Here is a 14,863-nt window from a genome sequence, read left to right as displayed (position 1 = left end):
TGTTCTCTGTATCCAGGATCTACACAAAAGGCCACAGACATTTCACTTATCATGCAGTCTTTGACTCCTCACGTCTCCTCATCTGCTGAAAAATGCATATGCGAGATCTGCAATTGTGGGTATGTAACTGAACTACTGGGATTCATGCACTATGTGCAGCCGTATTGTTGATTTGAGTCCCACAACTGTTAATTCTGGCTTAGCATTGTGAGAAATTACTTTTACTGGTTCAGATTGTGAGTTCAGTTCAATATTTTTCCCCTCATGGCCTATGTGGAATGTTATAGAGTAAGTGGAAAAAATGGGTACCAGATTTATATCTCTTACACCCAAAATTACCCCTTTTGGTGTTACATCTCTCCTGTTACCCGTCTTTGGGTGAGGAAGATTGTTATATTGAATATAGAATAACTTTGAACTATAGACTGTTCAAAACCTTTATTATGGCTTGCAGTGTATACATTTGAGTTTGGAAGGTGTTACTTAACAAAGAATATGCAATGTTCAGTTCATTTTGCCTTCTATGCAGTCCAACATGGAACTGCTCAGGTCCAGGCCTGCCATGGAGAACTTACTAAAAGACTTCCAGAAGCTTCAGAGCAGGTAGACCCAAGACCAGGCTGGTTTCCCACTCAAACGGTCATGTGACAGGGGCAGGGAGAACACTCCCTCAGTTCTCTCTTCACTGCCATGGAGAAAAAAAACCATGCAAAACTGAACATGAGATGTTTGCAGAATTGGTCTCTTAGGAAATGCTGTTCATCCAGTGTCGTCTGTGCAGGCACACACCCCTCCCTCTTTCACCACTGTGGGCTGTCGTTTGCTTGATTGGTACTCTTCCATTGTGGCAAAGGGAGAACTGAGGAAAGAGTCCCCTCTCTGCCTCCATCACATGGCTGTTTAGGTGGGAAACTAGTCTGCATGGCTCCAGGCGGGATGGGGGAGCACTCCAAGCACTGTGAAGCTTCTGTGAAGCTGGCCTGCACAGAAGACATTAGATGAACAACAGGTACAGGTAAGGGAAACTTTTTTCTTGGGGGTAGTTTGTTGCAAAGAGATGGGCTTGGGAAAATGAGCAAGTTGTCCCTGGTTGGCCCAATTGAGCCTACGTGGGAGTTGACAAGGTATCTAAATAGGTAGTTTTGAAGACTTAAGAGCACTTGCTTCCTTTTTTTAAAAAAAGCAGTGGGAACATTGTCAATTTCCCCTTCTCAGAAACCCTACTTCGACAATTGTTAGGAATGTAGTCCAGCATACCATGTTTCTCCAAAAATAAGACAGTGTCTTATATTAATTTTTGCTTCCAAAGATGCGCTATGTCTTATTTTCAGGGGATGCCTTATTTTTCCGCTCCACAGCTGCATGCTCTGGTGTTCTGTTTGATGGGCCTGCTTCCAAACAAAAACTTTGCTACATCTTACTTTTGGGGGATGTTTTATATTTAGCACTTCAACAAAACCTCCACTACGTCTTATTCTCAGGGGATGTCTTATTTTCGGAGAAACAGGGTATTGAGACTTCTGAGTTTTTGTCTTGCTTTTGCATCATATCACTCATGATTCATATAAAGTATGAATAATAAAGGGGAGAAAGGACTTCTCCATGTTAATGATATCACATTGGAAGGCCAATTTACCACCTGTGCATCTTCACAGCTGCTTGATGTCCTCTAGTTTGGTTGCTTCCATGTGCAATGGGGCAGCAGTTGTGATGTGCCAGCTGTTGCCTCAAGAACTAGGTGTTTGTTTATTAAAAAATATACCCTGCCTCATATCTCTGTCTCTAGGTGACTTTCACAGGTGAAAATGAATAAAAACCAATTAACAATTAAAAAATAACATTAAAATAACCCAGCATTGCCTGCAGAGGAGTAATTGCCCATTCTAGAGCAATTGCTAGGCTGTCCTCATGGGAAAGCCTAGGAAATTCACACTGAACAATTTGCTGCTGTTTAAGAGGAAAACTTATAATTTCACTCAATATATACTTCAAGCCTTGAACAATACAGCAGCAAAGTTTATACCTGTAATTTGCCAACTTGAGGAGCGCTTTGAAGCACTTTTCCCTCTTAGATTGTGAGGAGCAGTCAGTGCCAAGGTGTTTGAAAGTATGTTGGAATCTTTTGGTTCTGTTTCTTTAAATGTTTAATGTTAGAGATGAGAATATATTGTTTGCCCAGTACTCCAATCATTCTGATTTTTAAAATAATATATCTCACACTAGTTTCGTGTGGGCTGAATAACTTGTTTCATGTATAACAGTCGTTTGACTGGGAGGCTCAACAGGTGCACTTAGACTATGAGGCCACAACTCAGTCTGTCTTGATTCCCTATAGTCTTTCGACTAGCTGCTCTGCCAAATGGCCAGCTATGAAACATGGAATTCCAAACACACTTAAACATTAAATGTTACTTTTAGTGCCATACGTATGGAAGAAAAAAGACAATTTTTATCCCCTGATAAAAAATTTAAAATATGCACCCTTACATTAGCAGAAGTCTGCTTGCTAACTGCCGCCACCTCTGAATTCAGTCCCCAGTCTCCTTTGAGAAACAGGTGGTTTCTCCAGTAATTAAATGAAAATTTTCAACCTTTAAAACATAGTGTTATCCCAAGCAGAACTAGTGGGATAATTGCATATGTTCATATTCATAAATAATTGGAATTCAGCTTCTTAAAAACATACATTTGGGTTTCCTTGCTGAAATTGGTGAAAATACAAAGCAGGTGTTAAACAAAATCCAATTGGAATAGTTTAAGCTATGTATTTGGGAGCTCAAAAGGCCCAAATCCAAAATTTCCAGCTCTTTTCTACTAACAGCCAGGCTGTGGATACTCTGATACATTCTGTGTGTGTGGGGCGGGGGGGGGGGGAGTCATGTGGCCATGATAATGCCTTTTCTTCATGCATTTTTATTTTGACTATTGCCACCTATGGCTCCTCTGCCTTCTGGCAGACTGTATGCAATGGTGGACATTTTTCTCAGAGCCTGACACATATAAAATGGTTTAGCTATATAATTGTAGCTAAAAGTTCTCCAACAAATGAAGTACACACTTATAATCTCGCACAAATAAATATGGTGTTTCACCTTTCTGTTTAATAAAATACTAGGAGGTCTACTTCTTTCGGCACTAGCCCTTAATCTCAGATTTCCTCCAAAGGAAATACTGCTCCTTCCTCATTTTTCGTATCACAGCTCTCTCAAAGGAGTAACTGTTGAAAATAAAGAGCATGCTTCCTTTGTATGTAATTTCTCTAACCTGAAGGAGGGAGCAAGTTCCTTGCCAGTACATCACTGCACACAATTATTGCTTGTAAAAAGAAAAAAATTGAAATGTTGTATTTAACATGTTTCATATAATTTTATGAAACAACATCTCTGTAGCAGCACCCATTAGCACAAAGCAATTTAAAGATAAGAAATTTAGAATAGACAAGGTATCAGAAAGGTGTGCTTAACTCTTTCCATGCTGGTCCCCCCCCCCCCCCAATAATTGATATACTGTAATGGTTACAATACTATACTGGAGTCTGAGAGATCTCGGGTCAAGTTCCTGGGAAGCCTCACTTGGGCTCATTCCGCACATGCAGAATAATGCACTTTCAAACTGCTTTCAGTGCTCTTTGAAGCTGTGCGGAATGGCAAAATCCACTTGCAAACAGTTGTGAAAGTGGTTTGAAAACACATTATTTTGCATGTGTGGAAGGGGCCTTGGAGATCTTGGGCCAGTTTCACTTTTTGGTATAACTTGCCTCATCGGTTTGTTGGGACCAAATGGACAAATGGAGAGGGCCTGATGGATCATCATAAAAGCGACTGGGACAAATACTTGAAATTCAAGTTATGTCTGGGAATCACCAATGATATATGGTAAGAACCAGTGGTGGGATTCAGCAGGCTTGCACCACTTTGGCAGAACCGGTTGTTAAAATGGTGCTTGTAATGACCAGTTGTTAAATTGTTTGAATCCCACCACTGGAACAGGTTGTTAACTTATTTGAATCCCACCACTGGTAGGAACTATGAGTAGTTATGAACTGAGTCAGTCAATTAAAAGACATTTGAGGCATCTTGATTATAAGAGTATCCTGGTTAGAGCTTGCAGGGTATGTTCATCCTTTTCAGTTGGTTTTGCTCCCACAGTAACAATACCAAACTACCAGTTTCGAATCCTCTCTTCCAGAGTGTAGAAGGGCATTCATATTTGTGCGTTTGACTCCTTTCCTTTGGTGGTGTTAGGAAGGTTTAATGGTGTTCTATGCTCTGATTCTGTAGATGTGGTTCTAAACGAATTGACTCTGTAGATCAAATTCTTTTGGATTGCCCTGAATTTTCCGATTTGAGAATTGAATTGATTTTTTCCCTTCGCTTAAGCAGAGCTCTGTCTTAGTTACTAAGATAAGACAAACAAATAACATTGTGTGTGGCTAAATTTTTGCCAGCTATTGTAGTTCCGGTAGTAAATCTTAGGTTTCACTTTTAGTATGCAGAGACTCACATTTTATTTGTCGGGAAAATGATAATTAAGAACAAGTTCCCAGGACCCAACTTGGGTTCCCTGCAGCCACATAGCAGTAGGGCATAGTTTAAAAAAGAAAAGTCTAAAGAGACTCAAAATGCTGCCACAGGGGAAAAAAGGGCTCCTGCATCTCCCCCCACCCCCCAGCTATTTTGCTGGGCTGAAGGGAGTTATTTTTCCATTGCTGCTGCTCGACATGGAATATTCTGTACATGGACAAAAGAGGACAAAAGCAGCTTGACTTCATTTTAGAGCTAGATTTTTTGGGCCATGGGGAGGGTGGCAGGGCTGTTACTGCCATGCTCTGCTTTGGATTTCTACTGCCTGCCTGGGGAAGACCTTTTTCTCACTCTACTTGTCATCTTCAGGACTAATGGAATTTATTTCAAGATACTTAATCTTTTTTTTTTTTACTACAGAAGTTGTAGTGAGGGAGAGTCGGTTTATTCATCTTTCTGGTTCTTTAAAATTTTGGTTTTTCTTGGTTTTCCTTTGCATTTTTGGGGGGCTTTTGGGTGTTCTTTTAGGTGTTGCTGGTTAAAACAACCTTTTGACTGTTGCATCAAATTCAAAAGAAAAATTCTAATTGTGTTTTAATCAGGGTGGATTTGGTTTTAAATCACAATTTAAATCTTTGGTAAGACAGACAAGAGTTAAATCATGGTTTTCTACATAAAACTTATTCTTGCTGGTATAATCTTAATATTTACGACTAGCTGAAGGTTTTGTTTTTGGATTAGTTTTTTAGTTATATTAAAAATTTGGCTATATTATTAGAAATACATGTATAATTGTGAAATTATTGTGAGGTGAACTGTCTCCAGTTTCACTTGGGCCACAAAGTCTTGAATTTTTTGTTGTTGCAGTATTTAGATTTTTCACACATGCCTGCCTTATCCAGAGGTAGAGGAACTTTAATAAAATATTCCCCAACTCCTTTATGGCCTGCTGCAATCATAGAGTTTCGCCTTCAAGGGGAGAGTATGATAAGCCTCAGGCTATACCAGTGTTTTCCAACCTTTTTGACGTCACGGTACCCTTGACCTCACTCTTCATATCTCACGGTACTCCTGCCATCCTCCCCCCACCTTCCCCTCCCAGTTCCCCTGCTTGCCACCCCCCACCTTCCCCTACCAGGTTGAAGGGAAGCACGGAGGTGGGGGTGGGTGAGAAGTGGCTGCTGACCTTGCGGCAGGCCCTGCCCCCTGGGCCAGCTCCATATCCTTGCTGGTACCAGTGGGAGACACCACAAAAGTGAGGGGGGCCGGTAGCATAGCTACCTGATACATGCTCACGGCACCCCAGGATACCACGGAACCCTAGTTGGGAATCGCTGGGCTATACACACAAAAATCCCAGGACTTATGTGGTGTTCTACCTTAGCGGTTTCCCTTTCATTTTTATAGCTTGCCCTTTCTTCTTACACTTAGCTTTTACTGCAGATCTATTCCATTCCAAACAATCCCCTGTTCCTGTAACTTCATAAAACTTAGCACTTAAGAGGTAAGGGGCTGATTCTGTGTACATATATGTGCAAAGAAACAATGGGATTAAGGTATTTTAGCAAACTATGTATGTTTGTTTATAAGTTTTTTGCTGGGAAGAAGAAAAATTGTTATCTCTGCACGCTCAAATTCAGTTTTGGGAACTGCAAAACCAAGCATCTGTGATAATATCTTCTGGATAGAACACAAAAATGCATTTTTTCTATATTAACAAACTCATTTATCTAAAGTGCTTTGTGTTATCCTTGTACTGTTTTTTTCAGATATCTGAATGAACTTGTGGGTGGTTTCTTTTTCATTTTGTGATGGCAATGGTGTCTCATATAGCCCCACCACAAAACTCTATTGCAATAAAACCACATTTCTGTGGCTACTCGAGCACCAGTCCTCTGAGTTTTTAACTGTCCTAGTGTCAGCTGAAGTCAGTGGCTGACCTCATTAGGAGATGGTTTCGCAAACCTCCAGGGGTCATAACTTGGATGGCCCAGCCTATGAGAGGCTGCTTGGGTACCTGCATCTGGAGCAATGTGTGTGGGCTCACAGCTGGGGAACTCAATGTGTTTGGTGGATTTGGCACTGAGCAGAAACACACACATAGCCCACTGTTAGCACATCTGTGTCTTTTTATTTTGGGTACATTAACACTTCTCTTAGCTTTCCACATCTGTTGCTGTTTTTCCATGGCACTGACAGTGGTTTGAGATATGTTTACAAAAGGAGTCACACTACAGCTGAATTTGGGCCGTGTATGCCTTAATCTCTCATTTATGGTACATGGGCTGTTCAACTTGTCTCTTCCCAAGTGTCTATATTTCAGTGGTTAGCGCTCTGGACGCCATGCTGAGATGTCTGTGAGAAGTTGGTCTTTAAACACAGCCAGCAGCAAAATAATATTATTCCACAACTATTTGTATTTGTGGTGTGATGCTTTGTTTGCTTAGCATTGTGATGAATTATGTTTCCTTTCATACTTGTAGCGGTGTGCTAAGTGCTGACAGCATACTAAATTCTACAATCATACAAGATCAAAGTTTCTTTCTGAACCTCAAGAGTCTATAGTAGACAGCAACATACTGGGGCACCCGGAAGACAGGAAATCAAATAAGGAAAATTTTAAAACGTTTTAATGGAACTCAGGCTGACAGAGAGCAGTGTTGGAGCCAGTTAAATTTTCTGATTGTCATGTGGAAGGTTCTAATGGCAGATGTACACAATCATTTCCTGTTGTGTCCATTTTGTGGAAGGGTGTGCCTGATGATGTGAGGCAGTCCCCTACATTTGTATAATTCCATGGAACATGTAAACCAGTTGTTGGAGGGTTCATAAAGGAAATAGAATCATAGTTTCTTGCACTGCTTATATGTTACCTAGTTATCTGCTGCATTTTTTTTGCATTTCTTTAACACAGTTGCTGCATTGTTTATAGCATCTCGTATACTGTTTTCTTTATTCCATTGTTTTTCTAACTTTGTAATCAACTTTGAGCATCAGCAAAGAAGGCAAACCACAACTACAGTAATCAAGTGACTCTAAAGCTAAGTTGGAAACAAATCTTGCTCTTGTGAAAGTTTGGACTGATGTCCCAACTTTTTGCCTTTTTTCGTTTGCACCCAAAGGCAGGAACTAATGGGCAGCAGAGAGCCAGATTTTGCCCACTACCAACATTTCCCCCAGGTTGCACTTCTTTACTTTTTAACTCCTGTGGGGTAAAGTAAACTGCTGCATTTCAAAACACCACTGAAAACACCACTGCCAAAGAGCAATGTTTTTGGTAGCTGTTAGTCTTTGGTTTCACTGCTTTTCTTTTGTATTGTATTGTACTGGTGTGATTTTAGTGACACTTGTTTTTATTTTGCAAGATGCCTGAAACAAGGATGGGATAGGATAGAAAGCACAAAATTCAGCATCCTTGTTTATCCAAATGAAGCGGGATATCTCTTGGCTATCCATATGTGTGTAGTTAAGGTCCAGAACCATTTTATAGGGGAGGTGGTTGAATGAGGATATGGTGGGGGGTGGGGGTGGCAGTCACTCCAAAGGTTGGTGTGCTGTTGTAGATTTTCTGCTACTCTGAATCCAGAGGTGTGTGGTGCTTTGTCCCCCCCCCCCCACCCACAGTCAGTATCATTCTGCCTTTGTGTGTACCAGCCTGTTTGCAAAAGCTGTTTCATTAGTGCCTCCTACCTAGGGAAATAGTATATTATTATTGTGCTTGTTTTCAGAACAATTCCACACAAGACTGGATCTTGAGTCTTTGGCAGATTTGATCTGCACTGCTGATGGCGTTTCATGATTGTGCAGAGAGGGCATAGGTTTCATTTTGTAACATAAAAATTAGTTTAAACTCAGAGGCCCAAGTTCATCCTGCGCTATTTGGCCAAATTGCCAAGGTTACTTAGAGTAGGATTTAAACACCCAGTCCCAGACCAAATTTCTCTGTGGTACCTTCTCGTTGCTTTTCATTATACAAATGAGGTTGCATTTGTGGTGAGGGGTTGCTACACAGTAAATGTTCCGCAAGCCTTTTGACTTCTGTTGCAGTTTTAACTCTTCCACTTTCACACTTCAGTAGACTTTCCATTTTTTTTAAGGAATTAATAAGGTCACATCTGACTTATGGTGACCTCTGGAAGGATCTTTAAAGGCAAGAGACATTCAGAGATGGTTTGCTATTGCCTGTCTCTGCTTCATGACCCTGGTATTCCTTGGAGAACTGTCCTCCAGCCAGGGTCAACCCTGCTTAGCTTCTGAGTTTTGACAAGATCAGGCTAGCCTGGGCTATTGAGGTCAAGGCATGTGGAGTATATACAGGCATCCTTATCACCCAATGCTGTATATTGCTCTGCATAAAAATCCTGAAGTTATTACACAGTTCTTTGAAAATATTTTTAATAAGTAAAAAGTTTGTCAGAAAAGCATTTAAATTTGTTTGAAAGGGGAAATATTTTATAATATTTTTCAGTTCTTCCAAATTTCCATGTTTTTTCTACAGAAAAAAATATGTCTTTTGGGGAAAAACCTACATTTCTTTCCAAACTTCTCTATTGGGGTTTCACATCTCTAGTTAAGCATCACCATCACATGGGTGCTGTGTTGTTTCCGGGCTGTATGGCCGTGTTCTAGCAGCATTCTCTCCTGACGTTTCGCCTGCATCTGTGGCTGGCATCTTTAGAGGATGCCAGCCACAGATGCAGGCGAAACGTCAGGAGAGAATGCTGCTAGAACACGGCCATACAGCCCGGAAACCACACAGCACCCAAGTGATTCCAGCCGTGAAAGCCTTCGACATTACATCACCATCACGCTTTAAAATTGCATCTATCTTCACAGAAAATCTAAGGACTTTATTCATTCTATATGATCTATGCCATTTTATTAAATACCTTTGATTTTGACATGTCTGTCCAACATCGCCCTTTAAAGGGAAATAAGTTTCCTCACAATTCCCATAGCAGCTTCTGTTGAAACCCCAAAACTTCTATCTAACTTTCTCCTTTTAATTTAGCTCCCCTGCCCCACCCCTATGTTTGGAGATGTTTTAAGCATGTGTTCAGTATGTAACAGAGAAAATGGGAATGAATTACTTTAGTGGGAAGGTTAGAGGATTTGTATTGCATGTGACTGGAAGAACTATAATTCCTAAATAAAAGCTGGCATAAATATTGGTGAGATCAAAGGCTATATTCAACTGTTTCTGCAGGAAAATCAGTTTCTTGAGCCAGAAAATGAATATTATGGTGGGTTTTCCGGGGTGTGTGGCCGTGGTCTGGTAGATCTTGTTCCTAATGTTTTGCCTGCATCTGTGGCTGGCATCTTCGGGGTGTATCACAGAGAGACGTCTGTTACACACTGTGTCTAGAAGGGAATGTTTAATGGGGTATATATTATTCATGTCCCAGGGTGGGGAGATTTGTATATATTGTCCATGTCCCAGGGTGGGTGCCAGCCACAGATGCAGGTGAAATATTAGGAACAAGATCTACCAGATCATGGCCACACAGCGTGGAAAACTCACCACAACCAGTTGAATCCGGCCGTGAAAGTCTTCGACAATATTATTTTCCTTTACAGCCTTGAAGTATTGTTGGTGTTTCCCTATGATAATCAACACAGTATGCCTGGATACATCAAACAAGGACTACATTGTCTTCGTTTTTGACATAGATCTGGATAGTTTTGCCACTTTCAAAAGTCTGTCTGCAGTATTTCCCATGCCTCCTCAGGGTGACCATTGTAAATATCAGCTCTTAGTTTAGGAGGACTGTTACCAGATTTGCTGGATCAAAAATTTCTTCCTATCTGAAATGTTCTAGTTTTTATTTACGAATATGCATATAGTCACTATCTCAAGCTTACCTCCTGCTTGCCATATTTGTTTCATTCATGCTCCTTTAGCACATATTATCTAAGTAATTCTGACACTTTGATTTGCTTACATAGGACAAGACAGTCTTCTTAGAAAGATGACAGTTTTTAGTAATGTCTGGATTCCACACCAATAAGAAATGTCGTCTTTGCCCTGGTGCTATAATACAGTTGCACTTGTTAAAATTAGATATCATATGCTGTGTCTGAGATACACAGTTTTGCATAGTGGGGAATGTGTTATTTCATATATTTATATTAGTATACAAATCTGAAAACTTTAGCATGTCATAAATAGCTTTATCAAAAAATATAATACAACTTGAAGGCTACTAATGTTGTGTGATGCCTGGTTAAACCACTTTTGCAGTAGTTCTTTGAATTTCAACTTGTTGGGTTTGATTAGTAATTGCTTGCAATTTATTCTAATTTCAGAGATAATTGAGTGCTGACTGTTCCTTTAAAAGGAGACTTACTGATCTTTCCTAACACCTGTTAGTGTCCGTGTTATTTGTGACCTTGTCCATTCCAATGTTTGTATGATATAGGAGAAACCCTGCATCTATCAGCAGGAAGGTATTTAATTTGTGCTGTGGAGCTAAGCTTGTCAGATGCATCAGAACCTGCTCCAGGGCTGGAGAGTGATGTAATGACTTGTGTGTCAACGGTGTTGCTATGCCATGTTATTCTCCTAAAACTAGGAATTTGCATATGTTTGCCTTCCTTTTTGCCATTTACCATTAGATTTAAACATGAGGAAAGCTGTTGCTCATCTCAAAGCATTTTCTGTTCCCCCGTTCTTCACAGTGAGGAAGAAATATGCAGTTGTCCATAAAAATACCTAGTGTGAAATGATCATAGGATTGTTTATATTTTAAGAGACTGTTTAACACCTAGTGACTGCACCTGAATATACAAGCGCAGGCAGCCATGTGAATGACTTCAGTGGAATAAGTCCAGGTCCACTGTACGAACTTAGAAATAGTGCTGTCTTGAAGATTATATTTACAAGACTGTGTTCGTTCGTCTTTTCATATTTGCACATTTGGACCTTAAATAGATTATAGTACAAGTATCTTTCTTTCCCCACTATATACCAATGGATTTTGTGTGTTTGATTCCTCTAATCAGGTTAACATGGCCCTGCTGGTATAGGCCAGGCTGGAAGAAAGTCTGTATTCTTAGGTTGCAGTGCAGGCGTACGATACTGAAGATGCATTGGAAGTGGCGGGAGGGTTGTGCCAGTGTGACTAGTGCCACAGAAAAGGGAAAGGGAACTAACAAATGATAGTTTTCATATTTAATCTTTGTTTTCTTTCTTCCTTTTAAGAAGCAGTTTCTTATTCACCCTGTATGCCTGGTATTACTGCACCTTAGTTCTGATGGTACAAAATGTGTCCAACTAAACTCTTCCACACTGGTAGGGATCAGAGATCTTTCTGCCTCTCTTGGCCCCCAGCCATGCCTATTAAAATATACTTGTCTTATGCTTTGGGATCTATTGATCATGCACATTTTTCCCCAACCCAAAGGCGCCATACAAGATTTTTTGCTTCTGTCCCCATAGCAGCCTTGTGCAATGGTTAGGCTGAAAATGAGTGGCCCACAGTCAACCAGCAACCTTCCTGGTGGCATGAGGATTTGAACTTGGGTCTTCTAGTCCAAAATTCATAGGCTTATCACAGAGAGTTTGAGAGGGAGCAGGACTGGCAAGCACAATTTGAATATATTGGTTTATTTTGCTTCCAGCTGTATGTATCCCTCTGAAGACCAGAAGGTGGCAACGTATACTTTAAAATCTCAATGAAAAAACAGTTCCTATGACTACAGCTGACCGTTCTCAGTCACCCCTCCCCCCAATTTCCTGCATAACTAACTTCAACGCTATGGAATATGTACAACAGAAATGAGAACAAGTTGTGAGTTGCTGATAGCTGAACTGCCACTCATTTTAATTGGGACTACACATTATAAGAAACATGTAAGATTCTCAACTTGCTGGGGTTTTTTTACACAACAAATAATGTGGGGTATAATGAGAGAGAAGGGAGTGTTTAACCTTCCAATTGTTTCTCTTTCTAGCTAACAATTATCTTCTATGTGTACTTCCTCTCCATGTATTTATGCCACTGTTGCAAAATGTAGGTATGGGAACAGACTTTGCTAAGAAAACATGTTCTACTTGAGGTCCAACTCATTACTAACAGGCTCCTGTTTTTTAAATGAAAAGCATCTCTGGGAGGCCATGAATTTGAGTGAATAACTGGGAATGGGGAGGAAGGGGAAGAAGTGAAGGAAAAGCACTTGCCCACCTACAATGGGAAGATTGGACTGAGATCTGCCACCTTTCCTTACTTTCTTCTTGACTATAACCATATGCTGTTAAGAATGAAGTAACACAGATGTCTCTGGGAGAAAAAGAATTGGAATGGTTGCTTGGTTGCCACTTCCTTTTTATTTTTTAAAATTATGTCATTTTGTAAAACACACCTAATTTTACATGTGTTTAAAATGGAAGGTGTTCATATCCTGAATTCTGTTTCACGTGATAACATGCAGTTTACTTGACCATTAAATACAAAACAGTTTATAAGATCCATATTGCTCTCATTTGTAGGATGTTAGAATAATTATGATGGCACTGCCATTGTACTGGACCATGAGATTCTAGCATAGCTGCAAGCAGAACTCTATACTGAATACAAACACAAACTTTAAAAAACAATGCTTAGGTAGCAAGCGGAAGGAGGTCTACTTGGAAGAACATTCCATATTATTCAGTGTAGTACACTCAGGCTATGTTCCCCTCTCCCCCAGGTTTCATAATACATCCATCATAATGAACTGAACTGCCAGGTGAAGGTCTTCTAGGTTATAAAAGCTTCCTAATGTACCATTGTTATATTACTGTACCACATCTGATTATTTGACATTTTCATGTCCATTTTGTAGAAGATTTTAGATTCTTTGGTGTATGTAGGGAACAAGCATCCTTGCCAGTGTCCTTTGTCCAATTATTCTTGTAGAAGAAGAAGAGGACTTTGGCTTTATACCCTATTTTTCTCACCTTCCTGTCCTCTCCCTTCAACAGACACCTTGTGAAGTAGGTGGGGATGAGAGAGCTGTAAGAGAACTGTGACTAGCCCAAGATCACCCAGCAGGCTTCATGTGTAAACAACCCGGTTGACCAGAGTCCACTGCTCATGTGGAGGAGTGGGGTATCAAACCCTGTTCTCCAGATTGGAGTCCACCATTCTTAACGACTATACCCCACTGGCTCCTAGTTTAGGAAAAATGAAAAGTACTAGTATTGTGTTTCAGCATTTAGCATTATTGCTGACAGGTCACTATGTCAAATAAAAGAGAGCAAAAATGCTGGCTGTTTATCAAACCTCTCCAGTCCACATAGTAACCACTGACTTCATGCTAGTCCCTTTATCCATTTGCAGAGCAGGCAAGCACCATTAGGATTTATTTCACTATTTGAGAAGAATAGTACCCATTGCCCTGATTTCTCACGCTTCCTTCCATGATGCAGTGGGAAGTCTCAAGATTTTAAAATGTTTGTTTGTCATAAGCCTGAGGTTCATAACAAGGGCCTCCACAGAGCTCTGGGGGACAAACACCTCCACAAAATATTTTTCAGCTTGGCATCTCTTAGATACCCCACTTGGATTTGTTAGAATAAACTTAACTGTGTTGTTTTCCCATTCAAGGTGAGATCAAGAGCTCTAATATCCTGGCCGCCCTTATGTCTAGCAAAAAGCTACTTTTTAGACTCCGTGAGGGCTATTATCTCAGAATGCTGTGTGGGGAATTCCCAGCATGCCTCATAAAAGGCTAGTCATTACTGAGGCAATGGGCCACAGTTATGACATAGTGATGATGATTGTGAATTGACCAGCCAGAATGCTGGAAAAGTAGCACCAGTGGAATAGCTGCAGTGAAAAGACGTGTGAGATTTGGCACAAGCAATGGACTCTTCAGGGTGATATAATCTTGTCTTTAAAAAAGCCCCCTCCCACAGCATTCAGTATCACCCAGAATAAACAACAAATTCTGATTAGTTGCAAAACAGCTTTCAGATCTAAGCTTTTCTCCCTTTTTTGTTCTTGTTCTTTTGGTTGCATTGTCATGCCAACATTTTAGTAGTTGGTGGATGAAATGTGACATTTGTGTGTCTCAGAAGTTAGAACTGACTCATGAAAGCTGGTGCTGAAATAAAGTTGGTTTGCTAGATATATTTTGTGCTACTGGACTCATATGTAATTTTGTTATTCCAAACTGACATGGCTACCTTTCTGGAATTATAGAGACAAGTTAGCATGTCCTCTTTATTTTGCTGCTCCATTGTGTTGACAAGTCTGAGTTTCATGTGACCGCAGATAATAGAAAAAGTGGGGCTGAGAGAAAAGTAGTAGGGCTAGGTTAAGGATGGGTAGCTGTGTTAGTCTGTAGCTGTTGAAAAG

Source organism: Sphaerodactylus townsendi, linkage group LG07 (genome assembly GCF_021028975.2).
Source record: "Sphaerodactylus townsendi isolate TG3544 linkage group LG07, MPM_Stown_v2.3, whole genome shotgun sequence".
Classification (NCBI taxonomy): domain Eukaryota; kingdom Metazoa; phylum Chordata; class Lepidosauria; order Squamata; family Sphaerodactylidae; genus Sphaerodactylus; species Sphaerodactylus townsendi.
This window is presented reverse-complemented; position numbering follows the sequence as displayed.